This window comes from Cynocephalus volans, chromosome 18 (assembly GCF_027409185.1).
Source record: "Cynocephalus volans isolate mCynVol1 chromosome 18, mCynVol1.pri, whole genome shotgun sequence".
In the NCBI taxonomy this organism is placed as follows: Eukaryota; Metazoa; Chordata; class Mammalia; order Dermoptera; family Cynocephalidae; genus Cynocephalus; species Cynocephalus volans.
The window spans coordinates 7,397,496-7,412,202 of NC_084477.1; positions in this window are offsets into that span (position 1 = coordinate 7,397,496).

Here is a 14,707-nt window from a genome sequence, read left to right on the forward strand (position 1 = left end):
GCCTGTTCGTCCCTGCCATACCTGGGTGGCAGGTGGAACAGCTCAGAAGCTCAGACCCCATCCTGCAGCCAGCAGGTGAGAGGGAAAATTTTCCGCTTTCCACGCCAAAGTAAAGCAGATAATAATAGTCTTTGCCTAACGTTTCTTTGAGAAATTACGAATTCTAGATTTAAACCCCCGTGTGCTCCCAGGTGCCTGTCAGAAGAAAAGGCAACTGCTAGGCTCGAGCCCTCCAAAGAGAGGAGGCTCACGGCCCTCCAGGCCCCCCTCAACCCACCCGACGGCTGAGGTTGCTGCTGTGCAGAGCTTACCTGGACAGGGATGCACAGGCAGCTGTGAGTAGGGGTAGGGACAGAGCTGTGACGAGGGAGGTGTCCTCGAGCCCTGCATGGTGGCAGCATAGCTCCCTGCATGAGCAGACCTGCCCTGGGAGACACAGGCTCGATCAGCCGCCGTCGGTGTGGACCCCACCAACAAGTGGCTCGTCCGCAGACGCCAGCCAGGGCTGCTGATTCTTTTGAGAACAGGTGTTCTGACTCTGGAGGAGAAAGAAAAGGAATCTAGCTTTGGAAGCTACACCTGCCTTGAGTGGGCGGCTGACAAAGTGAGGGCCCTGGATTTCTAGGAAGCCGGAGGAGGCTGGAGGTCAGGCAGGGCTCAAAGGCTGAAGCAGACAGAGTTGCCCCTTTGCAGGTGTGCTCAAGCCCTGGCTGCTGCCCCACCTGTCCTGTTTTAGGAAGCCTGAAAATCTAGACTGGCTTTACCAGCATCTCCGATTCCCAGCTGGTCCCTTCTCGCCTGTGGATGTGTTTGGGGAGCAGGGGATAGAGAATATTCTCATGCACCTCCTCGCCCTCCTTTCCTTCTCCCAACTTATTCAGCATCACGTGGATTTCCGAGGACAGCAGAGGGTGCAAAAGGTCCGAAGAAGCAGTTTAGACAGTTAGGGCTGCTGTGGTTCTGAGAAGGAAGCAGCTTCAAAATCCTCAGGGCTCAGGCACAACCTCGTGAGGTCATCCAGTCTTGCCCTGTCTCCAGGCAGCTGCTCCTAAACCATGACAAACGACGGAGGAGCTGTCAGCTCAGGCCACCGCCTCCAGAGCCACCTCAGGCCCCGGGTTGGTGACAGCCCCTCCATCATGTAAGTGGATCTGCAGATGTGCGGAGAATGCCGTGCGCTCTCCCTACGCATGTCCACGTCCAGAAGGCTCAGTTTCTCTGCAGAGCCCTCACTAATACAGGCGGCCTCCCCTCCGTGACTGTGCGCCTCCTTTTTCCTCTAATAAGAGCTCCCTTTGGGAGGATCCAATAGGGAAAAAAAAAAGAAAAACCCTCATTAGGACCCTTCACATGAGCGGTGGCTGCATGAACCCTAATTACTACATCTGAATTATTCTTTTCTAGTTGCAAAGGAAGGAATCTCTAAGGTCCTTATTAAAACCTACGGACTTCTAAAGAATGGTAAAATGAGAATGCTTGAGTCTTTTTTGCATTGACAGGAGCATAAATAGGTCCTGAGGGCATCCGAACCCCAACCAGGTCAGCCCTGCACACCTTCACCCCCCATCCCGCTTGGAAGGGAAGAGGCGGGGAGTAGTGGCTCGTGGTTACAGGGACTTTGTACTGCGCCGAGTGTGTTCATGTTCATGGCTGCCTTCAATCCCCAGCACAACCCCGTTGAGGCAAGCACTAGCTCACCCCTCTGGCTGAAGACGAGTTGCAAAGTGAGAGGGAAAACGGGAAAGGCATTTGGCAAAGGCAGGGAGGAGACCATTCTGCACCAGCCCAACACGGTCAGTGACAGGCACACACTTCTCAAGGCACATCGACACAATGGTGACCTGCTGTGAACCACATACTGTGTCAGAGCTATATAGAGGGAAGAAACCCAGGCCCCTTCCTGCAGAGATCTGGAATCTAGTCGGGGAGAAAGATAGATAAGGAAGCCATGATTTTGATGCACTTAGTTTCCTGGGGAATCAGTAAGCACTCAAGGAGCACAGAGGAGGAAATGCTCAGAAAGGTCTGGAAGAATGAGCAGTTTCCAGGGGCACATGGGGGAAGAGAGAGGGCGTCCTGCACAGAGCTAGTAGCATGGGCTCAGGGGCACCACAGAACAGGCCAGCTGGGAGCTGGACCTGGCTGGCACGTTGGAGGCATCTGGATCATGGAGGGAGAGGAGGTGGACGTGTGTTAAAGAACTGGGGATGGCCAGCGCGCTGGGTGCCCAATGGTTGGCATGGGCACTCAGCACGTGTGGACAGGACCGAATAGCTTTTGCCCTTGGCCCTCGTGGTAGAAAAAAATGCTCCTCAGAGATACAATCATGAAATGTTTGAGTTGGAAGCAAATTCAGAGGCTAGTTTGGTGTAGTTGTCACTGGCAATGGAGGTCACTCATCCAATTCACAAAGCCTGTGGTAGGAACAGGACACACGAAGTCTCCCGCTTTTGTCCACCACACCACACATCCCCAGGCAACGCCTGCACGTTCATCTTCCCAGGAAGAACTTGCAACAATCCCTTATTTTCCTAAGATGCTCTCTAGCTCAATGAGAATCTTTGCCTCATTTATAGAAAACCCCGAGGAACTTTCTAGCATGTCAGCAACTTACTCTCAAATAGTTCAGGGAAAAAAATAAAATAAAAAACAACCCTTGTCCTGTACCAGCAACTGTCCTATAATTTTGAGATTCTTTTTTTAAAAATCCCAATGGAAACAATGGTTTCTAGGGCTTTTATAACAAAATGCCACAGACCGGGGTGGCTTAGACAACAGAAATTGGTTTTCTCACGGTTCTAGAGGCTGGACGTCTAAGGTGAAGGTGCCAGGCAGGGTTGGTGTCCTCTGAGGCGTCTCTCCTGGGCCGCCTCCTGCTGCCTCTGCCCTTAGCCTTGTCTCTGTGTGCCCTGGTGTCTCTGTGTGTGCCCAGGTTCCCTCTTCTTATGAGGACACCAGTCAGGTTGCATGAGGGCCCACCCTAGTGGCCTCACTTGAAATCGGTCACCTCTTCAGAGGCCTCATCTCCAAATACAGCACATCTGAAGCACTGGGGTTAGGGCTTCAACATGACGAATTGGAGGGAGACACCATTGCACCCATAACAGTTCATTACTTTCCTCTCTCCTCTGTTCTTTGGGAATTGGCAATGGAGGGTCTCTAGAAGGCCCAGGCTTGTGCCAGAGCACCCAGGAGACAGGTGCTTGGGGATTGGAAAGCCCCATGATCACACGGGGTGGCTTCTGTGTGCTCAGCTGTGTCTCCACGGCTAGGCGGTAAGTTCTGACTGGGCAGAGACCATGTCTGCTTCCCACTGCCTAGCACCGGGCCTTGCAGAGGCCTTGTAGATTTTCAATATATTTCCAGTGGGTGAGTGAATTCAATAATCCCGTAACAAGGAATCTGAAATCTTTAAAGAAAACCAGGACAGCAAAGAACTGGCTACTAGTTTGCATCCTTTATAGCATTCGGTAGAAAGGCAAATTCTACAGGTAGTTAGTACAAACCAGAGGAGTGAAGTCCCAGAGCATGAAGTCCCAATGTCCTTACAACATTGATGTTTCCTGACCCTGCACAAGAGTCCACTAGTCACCCAATATGAAGTGTATGAGAAAGCTACCTAATCCAGGCTCACGTTGCTTGCTGCCTGATGGGGCACAATCACTCTTTTATTCACAGTCATGATTGCAAATGCACGTTGTGGCCACGTGAACTTCGACACCAACAGCCAGTTTCTATAGCACGTTCTCAAACGGTAAAAAAACAAACCTACCTGCCTGAACGGCATCTTACCAAACTCGGCACATTGCTATGCACAGGTGCATTCACATCCAGACACCCCTCAAAAAGAAGTATTTTTATGGGCGATGCTTGTGATGTCCCCAGGTGTCACTTATTAATGACCCAGCCAGGCCTTTTTACACTCTCTGCTGCTGCAGGCAAAAGGAAACTGCCTGGAGATGCCTAGAGGAGAAAGGAAATCATCAGAGTGGTTGATCCTTAAAACAGCTGTCATTCCGGTTCACTCAGAGGGGTGGCTTCTTAACTCAGCCACAGAGAAAACTCAATCCATGCAAAAGTAATTGTCTTCATTAGTCCACAAGCCACTGGGTGTCTATGGTAATCTCTGCACTCCGGGTCTGAGAGCAGAAGGTGCATGTGTCTTAATAATACATCCCTCTTAGTCTTCCTGAAATGCTACGTAAGTAACCGCCTCTGACTGCACTGTCACCTGGCTCTGGCCCCCCCGCTGATGCTCTCACAGGCCATTATTCATGCGGACCCCTTTAGGGGCTGTAATTTGGAACTCAATTTGCCAGAAAATTGTCCTAAGTGTCACCTTAGGAATCGGAGATCATGTGACCCATAAAACACATTGAACCGAAAGATGGCATCTCTTGGAAATGAATGTCGCATTGTCCGCAATAATAAAAAGGCACGAAGCCATTGCATCTGAAGGGGGTTTCACTGTACCCCAGAGATGGCGAGGAGTAAGATGTTTCCCACCCCCCACGTCCCTAGAGCTGGGCCTATGGGCCTCAGAGCAGAAACTCCACCCAGTAAATACCCTGGAGACTCAGCACACAGACTCGTACCCAGCAACCCCTCAGATGGATCTGGATGGTTACTTATATTTTTAGCCAAAAATCCATCCATGGTCTGGCAAAGGTCAAGTCTGGCCAAACAAAAGATAGTTTGGCTAATCATATGGAAATGCAAATCAAAAGCATTTCACACCCATTAGGACGGCTATGATCCCAAACCAGAAAGTGAGTATTGAACAGGAGGTGGAAAAGTCGGAGCCCCTCGTGCATCGCTGGTGGGATGCAAATGGTGCAGCTGCTGTAGAAAAGAGTGTGGCGGGCCCTCAAAAAAATTAAACACAGGATTATCCTATGATCCAGCAATCCCACCTCTGGGTAAATAACCAAAGATTGGAAAGCAGGGCCTTAAATAGGTATTTGTCCACCCATGTTCATAGCAGCATGATTCACAATAGCCAAAAGGTGGAAACAATCCAAATGTCTATCGACAGATAGATAAAAAAGTTTAGTACCTACATACAGTGGAATATTATTGAGCCTTAAGAAGGAAGGAAATTCTGACACACCCTACACATAGATGAACCTTGAAGACCTGATGCTAAGTGAAATAAGCCAGACACAGAAGAGCAAATATTGTGTGATTCCCCTTACCTGAGGCACCTAGAGTGGTCGGGCTCACAGAGACAGAAGGTAGGAAGGTCGTTGCCAGGGGCTGAGGGCAGGGGAGGGTGGGAGGTTATTACGTAATGGTACAGAGTTTCAGTCTGGGAAGGTGAGAACATTCTAGAGATGGGTGGGGGTGTTGGTTACAGAACAAAGTTGAATATATTTAATGCCACAGAGCTGTTCATTTAAAAAAGGTTAAAAGGGTAAATTATATGTTATATAAATTTTATCGATTTTTTTAAAAAAGAGGTTGGTTGTTAAAATATTAGAATTTCGGGGTTCTTTTGATTGCTACATGGACAAAAACCAAAAATGTGTGAATCGGGAAATACCCTGGAAAAATCTAGGCACTTGGAGTGCCATCCTGTGACTGTGCCACAGCTCAAGACCAGGCTGCTCTGGGCAGAAGAAAGAAGAGACACAGAGACAGGTAGAAGTGGAAATGTCTGCCTCTGCCCCCCAGCAAAGCATGCAGGGCCGACCGGCCCACCTTCCGCCTGACTGTTCTGGCTGCACAGGAAGCCGGTACCAGCGCCCCTGCCTGTCCCACAGGCTCTTTTGAAAACTTCAGCCAAATCAACTACTTTGCAGCCTTATTCTATAGCAGGTATTTTTGTTGTTCCTTCTTTTCCTGGTGACTCTTTACTCTGCATGTAGCCGAGCAGAGCAAGATGGCCTGCACAGGGGCCCTGTATAAGGTGTCTCCCACATGTCTTCATAGGTCTTCCCCGTCCCTCACCCCCAGTTACAAGGCACAAACACACAAAAACATCCCCCAGTCATAGATGGAGACACGCAGGCCCACCAGCAGCTGCACACGAGGTCACACAGACACAGCACCGCCTGGCCAGGGCCCCCTGTGGCTGGCGCTCATCTGGAGACGAAGGAAGGAGTTGGGGAAACGTTTTATTTGCAGCCGGCCAGAGACCCACCCGCCCTGGAAACCTGGCCCTGGCTGCTGAATGGGGGCCACTGTACACGGCCACTGGGGCCGGCAGCAGCACTCAGCTGGCCCAGGGCATGGGTGTCAGATGGGACAAGGTCAGCCCCAGAGAGTCCTGGGCAGAGAGCTACATATGCCGGAGCATCAGGGGCCACCCAGCCACAGGCCAGAGGCCCCCAGACTGGAGGAGTGTACCCCACTCTCCACCCCCGCTGGTCCCTGCTGCCGCTGGAGGCCACTTCCCCAAACACAGCCCGGGGAGGGAGAGACAGAGGGGTGAGGCTCTGTGTCCCAGCTGGTGTTGGATCTCCAGGTGTCCCTATCTCAGGCTGACATGCACCCCCAGGTCAGGCAGCTGCCAGTCCCATGCCAGGAGTCCCCTCTCTCTGGCATCCTGCTCCCTGTACAGCCTTGGGGGCAGGGGTGGGGCCACATCATAGCCTCTTGGCTGGTGTCATGAAGCAACCACTGTCACACCTTCAACCCCACACAGCCACAATGTACCACGGCATAATAACTCCCCACCCTCCCCTGCCCTCAGCCCCTGGCAGCCACCTTCCTACTTTCTGTCTCTGTGAGTTCTACCACTCTAGGTGCCTCAGATAAGTGGAGTCAGACAATATTCTTTCACATGTGCTAGACCAGGGAAAAGAGCCAACTCTTACAGAAAGGGAAATTATAAGCTATAGCACGCAAGGCACTCTAGATGATCCCATGATTTAAAAAAATTCCCGTAATTTATCTGATCACCTGGAGGGACCAGATACAGTATGAACAAACTGCTTTTAATAAACGTGAGCACCTTCCCAGAGAGACCACTTTCACGGAAGCAAAACTCCTCCTTATGGGTCATAATTCAAATGCATGGCAGACCTCAATACTATATCTTCCCATCTCTTATTTACCATATTTTTCTCTCTCTGTGCTGCATTATGGTTAACTTCTTCTGAATTATCTGCCTGTCTGCTATTTTCTCTTCTGCTATGACCAGTCTGCAGCCAAGGATATCCACTGCCATTTTAATTATTGGATTTTTCATATCTAGAATCTGTATGACTCTTTTTCACATATATTATGTCACTTTTAGGATGACTTATTCTTCTGTAATTTAAAAAAGTTTATCATTGATTTATTTACATAGTGAACTTAGCTGTTTTAAAATGCATATATAATATTTCCAGTACTTGAAATTTTGAGTAAGTTTGTTGCTGGTGTCTGTTTTCCTGGTACTCACTCATGCTACCTGTGTTTTGGGGTTCCCGGTTATCCTTAACCAGTCATTCATTGACCTTGAAAACTGCCCTGTGGGCTTTCCCAGAGGCCTAGGATGGTTATATCCTTTCCCACTGAGGGTTTTCATTTGTTTCTGCTGGAGATTTGGGAGCGTTACTAGTTGAGAACATCTCAAATCAGCTCACAGCTTGAGGTTCCGTGGTCAACCCAGGCTTTGCCTGCCCAGACTGCAAATTTACGTAAGGTCTTGCCTTTAAGTACTAGTGTTATAGGGTCTTTTAAAAAAATTTTGCTTCCCCTTTCCTTTTCTTTACTATTTATTGCTCTTTTCAGAACCAAGACATCCCTGAGTCATTTCTCCTTACAATAAATGGTTAGCTATTTAGGGTCCCAGTTCAAGGTACACAGGACCTCCTTCAAGTCTGATCACCTTAGGAAGTTCATGGTCTTTATTTCTGTCTCTTTACCCCTACAGAGTCTGGAGCCCTAGCACGTGGCACTGACAAGTGACTTTAGTGGACACGCAGCTTGGGTGCTCTGACATCTACTAGTTCACTAACCTTTCTGTTACAGGCTTTCATCCAAATATTAGCCTGGAATGCTGGTGAGGTTGTGGAGAAAAAGGAACTCTCATATGTTGTTGGTGGGACTGCAAAATGGTGCAGCCTCTATGGAAAATGGTATGGAGGTTCCTCAAACAATTGCAGATAGATCTACCATATGACCCAGCCATCCCACTGTTGGGAATATAGCCAGAGGAATGGAAATCATCAAGTCGAAGGTATACCTGTTCCCCAATGTTCATCGCAGCACTCTTTACAATAGCCAAGAGTTGGAACCAGCCCAAATGTCCATCGTCAGATGAGTGGATACGGAAAATGTGGTACATCTACACAATGGAATACTACTCAGCTATAAAAACGAATGAAATACTGCCATTTGCAACAACATGGATGGACCTTGAGAGAATTATATTAAGTGAAACAAGTCAGGCACAGAAAGAGAAATACCACATGTTCTCACTTATTGGTGGGAGATAAAAATAAATAAATAAATTCACACACACACACACACACACACACACACACAAAATAAAACCGGGGGGGGGGGAGAAGACATAACAACTACAGTTCCTTGAAGTTGACACAACAAGCAAACAGAAAGGACATTGTTGGGTGGAAGTGGGGAAGAGGAGGGAGGGAGGTTTCGGTGATGGGCCACAATAATCAACCATTAATAAAGTTTAAAAAAAAAAACAAAAAACCACAAATATTAGCCTGGAATTTCCCCACTGCCTTTTAATCTCTCCAGTGTTTTAAAATTTATTTTTGTGTGCATTTTTCAGCATTTTTAAAAATAGCTTTGACGGACAGTTGTGCCACAAAACTCAGCATTCCATAATCAGAAGCGACAAAGTCTCCGCTCGGTGTTATGGAATCCTACTGTAAATTAAGAACAGACAGCCAATGGTCCCCAAATATTTGAGGAAAAATATAATATAAAAGATGGCACCCAATACAAGCAAAAGAAAACTTTGATAGAAACAAATGATGCAGGGAGAAAAAAACAATCTCTCTCTACTATCATTAGCAGTTTTAGAAAGATAAGAGATTAATCCATAAAACAAGAACAGGATGCTATTTTAAAACAAACAAACAAAAAACCTCCAAACATTGAAATATCAAGTGAGCTCTTGGAGATTTAACATAATGCTTGCAGAAGTAAAAAAAAAAAAAAGTCCTATAAAATGTTTAAAACATAAAATGGGGGAAATCCTTCATAAAGTAAAGCAAAAATACAAAGAGGAAAACATAGGAGGGGGAGATAAGAAAATTACAGAACTAAAATCATCCAGCAGCTTCCTGAGAAAGTCTTCATGGGAAGCAAAATTTGGGAGACTTGGGAGTCTCTACTGCACATTTACTCTGTAGTGGATAGAATTATGTCCCCCCAAAACTTGCTGAAGCTTGAATTGTGTCCCCCAAGTTTTATGTATTAGAAACTTGGTCCCCACTGTAACTGTTGAGGGTGGGAAATCCTATTATGGTCACTGAAAGGTGGAGCCTTGAAGAGGTGATTAGATTTTAGGACATGACATAGTGAATGGATTAACAATGGTGGTCAGGGGCGTGGTTCTGAGGGCTTTAAAAGAAGAGAGAGTGAGTAGGTTACTCTCTGCTCCCTCTGCTTCCACCATCTTGCAAGGTGAGACACCTGGGTCACTGTCACCACCACCAGATGGACTTTGGACTTCCAATGCTGTTTGCAATAAATTTCATTTTCTTTATAAATCCCTCAGTTGCAGGCGTTTGTTATAAGCCACAGAAATGGACTAACACGTACTTAGTTTACATTTACTTCTCATTTGCCAGGTCGACATTTAGCTTTTAAAAACTAGGGCTGTACACAATTTTCTCTCCGAATTTTGAAGGTTTTTCTCCACTGACTTCTAAATTTCATGGCTGTTTTGAGCAATCTGATAGCATTCTTCTCGATGCTTCGTAAGGAACTCTCTTTTATCTCCTCTGGGAAAGTGTGTAAGATCTTTCTGTTTACTGTGTTCTGAAATTTCATGATTACATGTCTTCACGGGAGTTTAGTTTTATTCATTGTACTGGACATTCCAGGTCCATGTCAGTTTGAAAAATTCTGTCCTTTAGTTCTATAATTTTGGTTTTTGCAATTATCTCTTTGCTTATTTCCTTTCCTTCGTCTCTCTGTTCTCTCTTTCTGGAACCCCTGTTCATAGGATTCTGATGCTCGTGAACAATCCACTCTGCTGGCAACGCTGAAGGGAAACGGGCATTATTACACGACCCCTCTGGAGGTGAACTTGACAATACCTAAGAAAATTACACATGCATTTTCTCTTCAGGCAGCAACTCCACCTACTGGAAATTACCTGAAGATAGATCTCCAGCAACGTGAAAAAGCATAGGCCCAAGGTTATTTATTATGGCATTATTTATAACAGCAAAATATAACATTTACGTTATATTAAGCATATAAAAATATACATTTGTATTGATATCTGCATGCTAATATAAATCAATAATAATGTGGAAACCCGAAAATTGAATAAAAACAGAAACAAATAAACCTAATGGGATATCAAATTAAATATATAACCATAGAAAAAAGAATAATTTAAGTAACTTTTAAACACAGTATTCTGACTATACAAGTGTTTTGTCTAAGGGGAAAAAAGCACTGGAAAGGGATCTTACATTTTCCTTAGTAGGTTTGCTGTTGGTAGTAGTGGTTGCAGTGTAGTAATTTCAGAACTATTTTGTATATATGAGGGACATACAAATACTGAGGAAATGAAAAAAAGATAATAAAGAACCACCCTGAATGTTGGATTTTGAGTGGTGTTATCGGTGTGGGCTCCTGATTTCTAAAAGGCCTAGTAAACAACGGCATCCTGGTAGCCATAAGCAAAGGCAGTATCCAGGTCAGGGTTTCTAAATACCATTCCTTACTGAAAGACACCAGGGCTGCAGAGAAACGGCTGGTTAAAGTCTACACCGAGAAAGTAGAAGGTGGATCTGGAACATTTTGCTGTGCCCCATAGTAAAAAAGGGGTTCAAAAATCACAGGAACTCATCAGACAAAGGACCCAACATGAAGATCCCAATAGACAAAGCTGATACAACTTGAGCATCGAAAATGATAATTATGGTTATAGACTATAACATATCTGAATTCCAAAAAAAAAAAGGGTAGCTTGGGCTAGATCCTTGAGAATGGATAAGATTTAGGCAGATGGAGGCATGTTCCGGGAGGAGGTGGGGGAGCCACGTCTAGCTGGAGTGGCAGGTTCACGTGGGCATCACGAAGACAAGATTCAGCAGTTGGAGGCCAAGAATGCCAGTCTGGAAGGGGACTTTGAGGGGCAATGGGGGACCACTCAAGCTTTTGAGCACAGGAGTTACAAGAGGAAACAGTGCAACAGATGTTTTGGAGATTGCTCTGGCAGCTGTGCTGGCAGAGAAGGGAGAGGCAGGTGACAGGCGAGACCTGTGAGGAGGTCTCTGCAGTGGCTGAGGATGAGGTGCTGGGGGCCTGTGAAGGGGCTGGAGCAGATGAGAAATAAAAGTGGCTGAAATTTTAAAATGCACTTCAGAGGAGGAGCAGACAGAATTTTGTCCCTCAACAAAGAAGTGAGAGTCAATGACTGAGTTTCCGTGCTGCACCGTGGAGGGACGCTGCTGCTGCTGAGCTAAATATAAAGGGCAGAGAACTGGCTTTCGAATATGCTTTGGTTCTGAATATGCTGACTGTGAGCTAATAGCACTGGGATGCTTACAAACCTCCAAGAGTTAAGGGACTGTCCCAGTTTGGGGGCAGTGTTGCTGGTCTTTCTCCTCAACCAGTTTGATCTCTTCCAGACCTCAGGGAAAAGGGGGTCCCCAGGGTCTTCCTGAAGCTTCTGCCACGGATGGCTTGTCATGAGGACTTCATGATGCTGCCCAGACAATGCCCAGAAACCCCTCCTTGCAGAATCCCAGTGGGCTTCTCCGAGTGAGTGTAACATCGGTTCCCAATTGGGCCAGAAGAGATCTTTCAAGATGTAACTCACGGGCGGGCCCCCACCTATGAGATTCCTCCTTCCTCCCTGCAGGGAGGCTGAGTAGCCTCTGGACAGTGGCCGTCTGGTGTCCCCCCTGCCCGCCCAGCACTCTTGCCTGGCCAGAGGCAGCACGTCCTGAGCATGCATGCTGAACAGGCTTCCCGGGCAGCCTGCCCTCCCGGCACCCTTGGCATTCCCGTGGCACGGTTATAAATTCTGCCCAGTGTGTTCATTTTCAGTTTCAATGTATTCTTCATCCCACAGGAGAAACTAACGGCGTCGAGTTACTGATGTGAAAAAAGCCTGCTGCTACCACGACTCTGGATTAATGAAATAGCAGTCGTGGAGGCTGGGGCAGCAATAAATCGTCTGCCACTGGTGACAAGGACTTTAAATTATGTTCTCCATCCCGATCCCCTTTCTCCAAAATTATTTTGCTGTAAAGTTGTTTGGTAAATGTTTGCCTTTGCTTTAATGTTTGCTTTCTGTTAAAAGTTGATGCAAGGAGGCATCTTGCTCTTAGAAAACCGGAAACTGGCTGAGAGGGATTTTAAAGCCTATCATGCTTTCTCTAGAAGGCGTGAAGGCAAATCTCTTAATCCAGAATCATCACGGACTGATAAATTTCATCCAGGAAACTGGTAAACACAGGGTTCCAGCAGTGAACTCTGCTCATTTGGCATGTAAGTTACTATCCCTACCTTCTGTTACGACTTGTTTTTTCCCCCTGATGAATTTAAAATGAGGAACCAATACAATTCCCACTAGTGTTTTTCAAAGGTAGCAAGTCTATTTTTCATTTGATGAAGAATCCCAAGGAGTCCATTGATGGGCATAGGGAGTCTGAGAATCCTTGATCCTAAAAGCAAATTGTTCCTATGTGTATGTTTTTCTAGAAAGACAGTCTATAGATTTCATCAACTTCACTAAATGTTCCATAACACCAAACAAGTTTAGGGACTACTATGGTGGATTGCATAGACACTACGTATCTTCTCTAACATGTACCCATGCCCTTGCAATGGTATTTCGTAGCTCCTCTCATTGAGAGGAAGAGTCTTTAATCAGCCCTTGATTCTGGGCTGACCTTGAGATTGGCTTTGGCCCATGGGATCTTAACAAATGTGATGCAAACAGACTTGAAAAGCATTTGTGTGCTGGGGTTGGCCTACTTACTGTTCCTCCAACTCTGCTGCCATGTGCAGTAGGCTGGGCCAACCTGATGAGCTGCATGGGACAGTCACCCCCATTTCCCCAGCTGACCCACCAGCAGTTGCAGATGATGGGTGAGCCTGGCTAAAATCAGCCATACCTGGGCCAAACCAGAAGAATTATCAGCTTAAATTGTTGACCTACAGAAGCATGAGCTAAATAAACATTATTTTGAGCCACTATGTTCTAGAGTAGTTTGTTACGCGGCAAAAACTAACTGATACAAGTACTATACCAGACAGTGTGCATTTTGAGGATGGGGCATGTCTTATTCAGCCTTTGTATTCCCTTTTCCTAAAAACACATTAAACATTCAATACGGTCATGCACTGCATAACATTTCAGTCAATGACGGACCAAATGTGTGACAACAATCCTGTAATTTTATAATGGAGCTGAAAAATTCCTATTACCTAGTAATGTCATAGCCATTGTAACATAGCACAATTACTTAGTTTTATAAATTGAGTACAGCCTAAGTGTGCAGTGTTTATAAATTCTACAGGAGTGTACAGTCACGTCTAGCCCTTCACACCACCCAGAGCAACTTCCAGTCCTGCAAGCTCCACGCATAGTAAGTGCCCTGTACAGGTGTACCATTTTTTATCTTTTATACTGTATTTTTACTGTACCTTTTCTATTTTGATGTATTTAGATTCACAAATACTTACTGTTGTGTTACAATTGCCTGCAGTATTCAGTACAGTAGCACGCTGCACAGGTGTGTAGCCCAGGAAAAAAGGCTATCTATACCCTATAGCCTAGGTGTGCAGTAGCTACACCATCCAGGTCTGTGTAAGAACACTCTATGATGTTAGCACAACGACGAAACCGCCTACTGACGCATTTCTCAGAACATATCCCCATCTTTAAGCAACCAGTAGTATATTTGTTGAACTGGGGAGAACCGGCCTCTCAAAAAGACTGCAATTAAGCCCCTTTCTTAAGGTCACGGCAAATCAGAAGAGATTCCAGAGCACCTGACTCCAGGCCTCAGTGTCCTCACTTATAAAATGGGCATCAAATACCCACCTTGCTGTGCTATCACGTTTGCTGGAGATACTGCCTGCTCTAGAGATGTACTCGATTCAGAGAGATGGGAGCTCAAGCAGAAGCAAGCTTAGGAGAAGGCTTCGGAATTCATCAGCGTGCAGTTCATCGTGCATGTTTCGATGATTAAAGTGTTCGGCAGGTATTCAGCAAGCAGACTCCAGTTTCCAGCCGGCCGCTTTCTCTGCTGCAAAGTGAGGTGGGTTCCTTTAGGCTCAATCAGACATCCGTGTGTCATTCTGGCGGTTCCTGCTGCAGTAGCGCAGCCACGTGGATGGAGGACCGGCCACCCCTCCATGCGGGCTGGGGAGGGCCCCCGACCAGGACTGATCGCTCCCTGTACCTGGTTTCTTCGCTTGTGGAATGAGGTGTGACGAATGCATGCTAAGCAGTGACAGCTACAGGGATGTGAGGGCTTCAGTCACAACCAGCGTCTCCCCTAAGCATGAGGGACTGACTCTGCTGCTCACGGGATCGCTGAGCCAT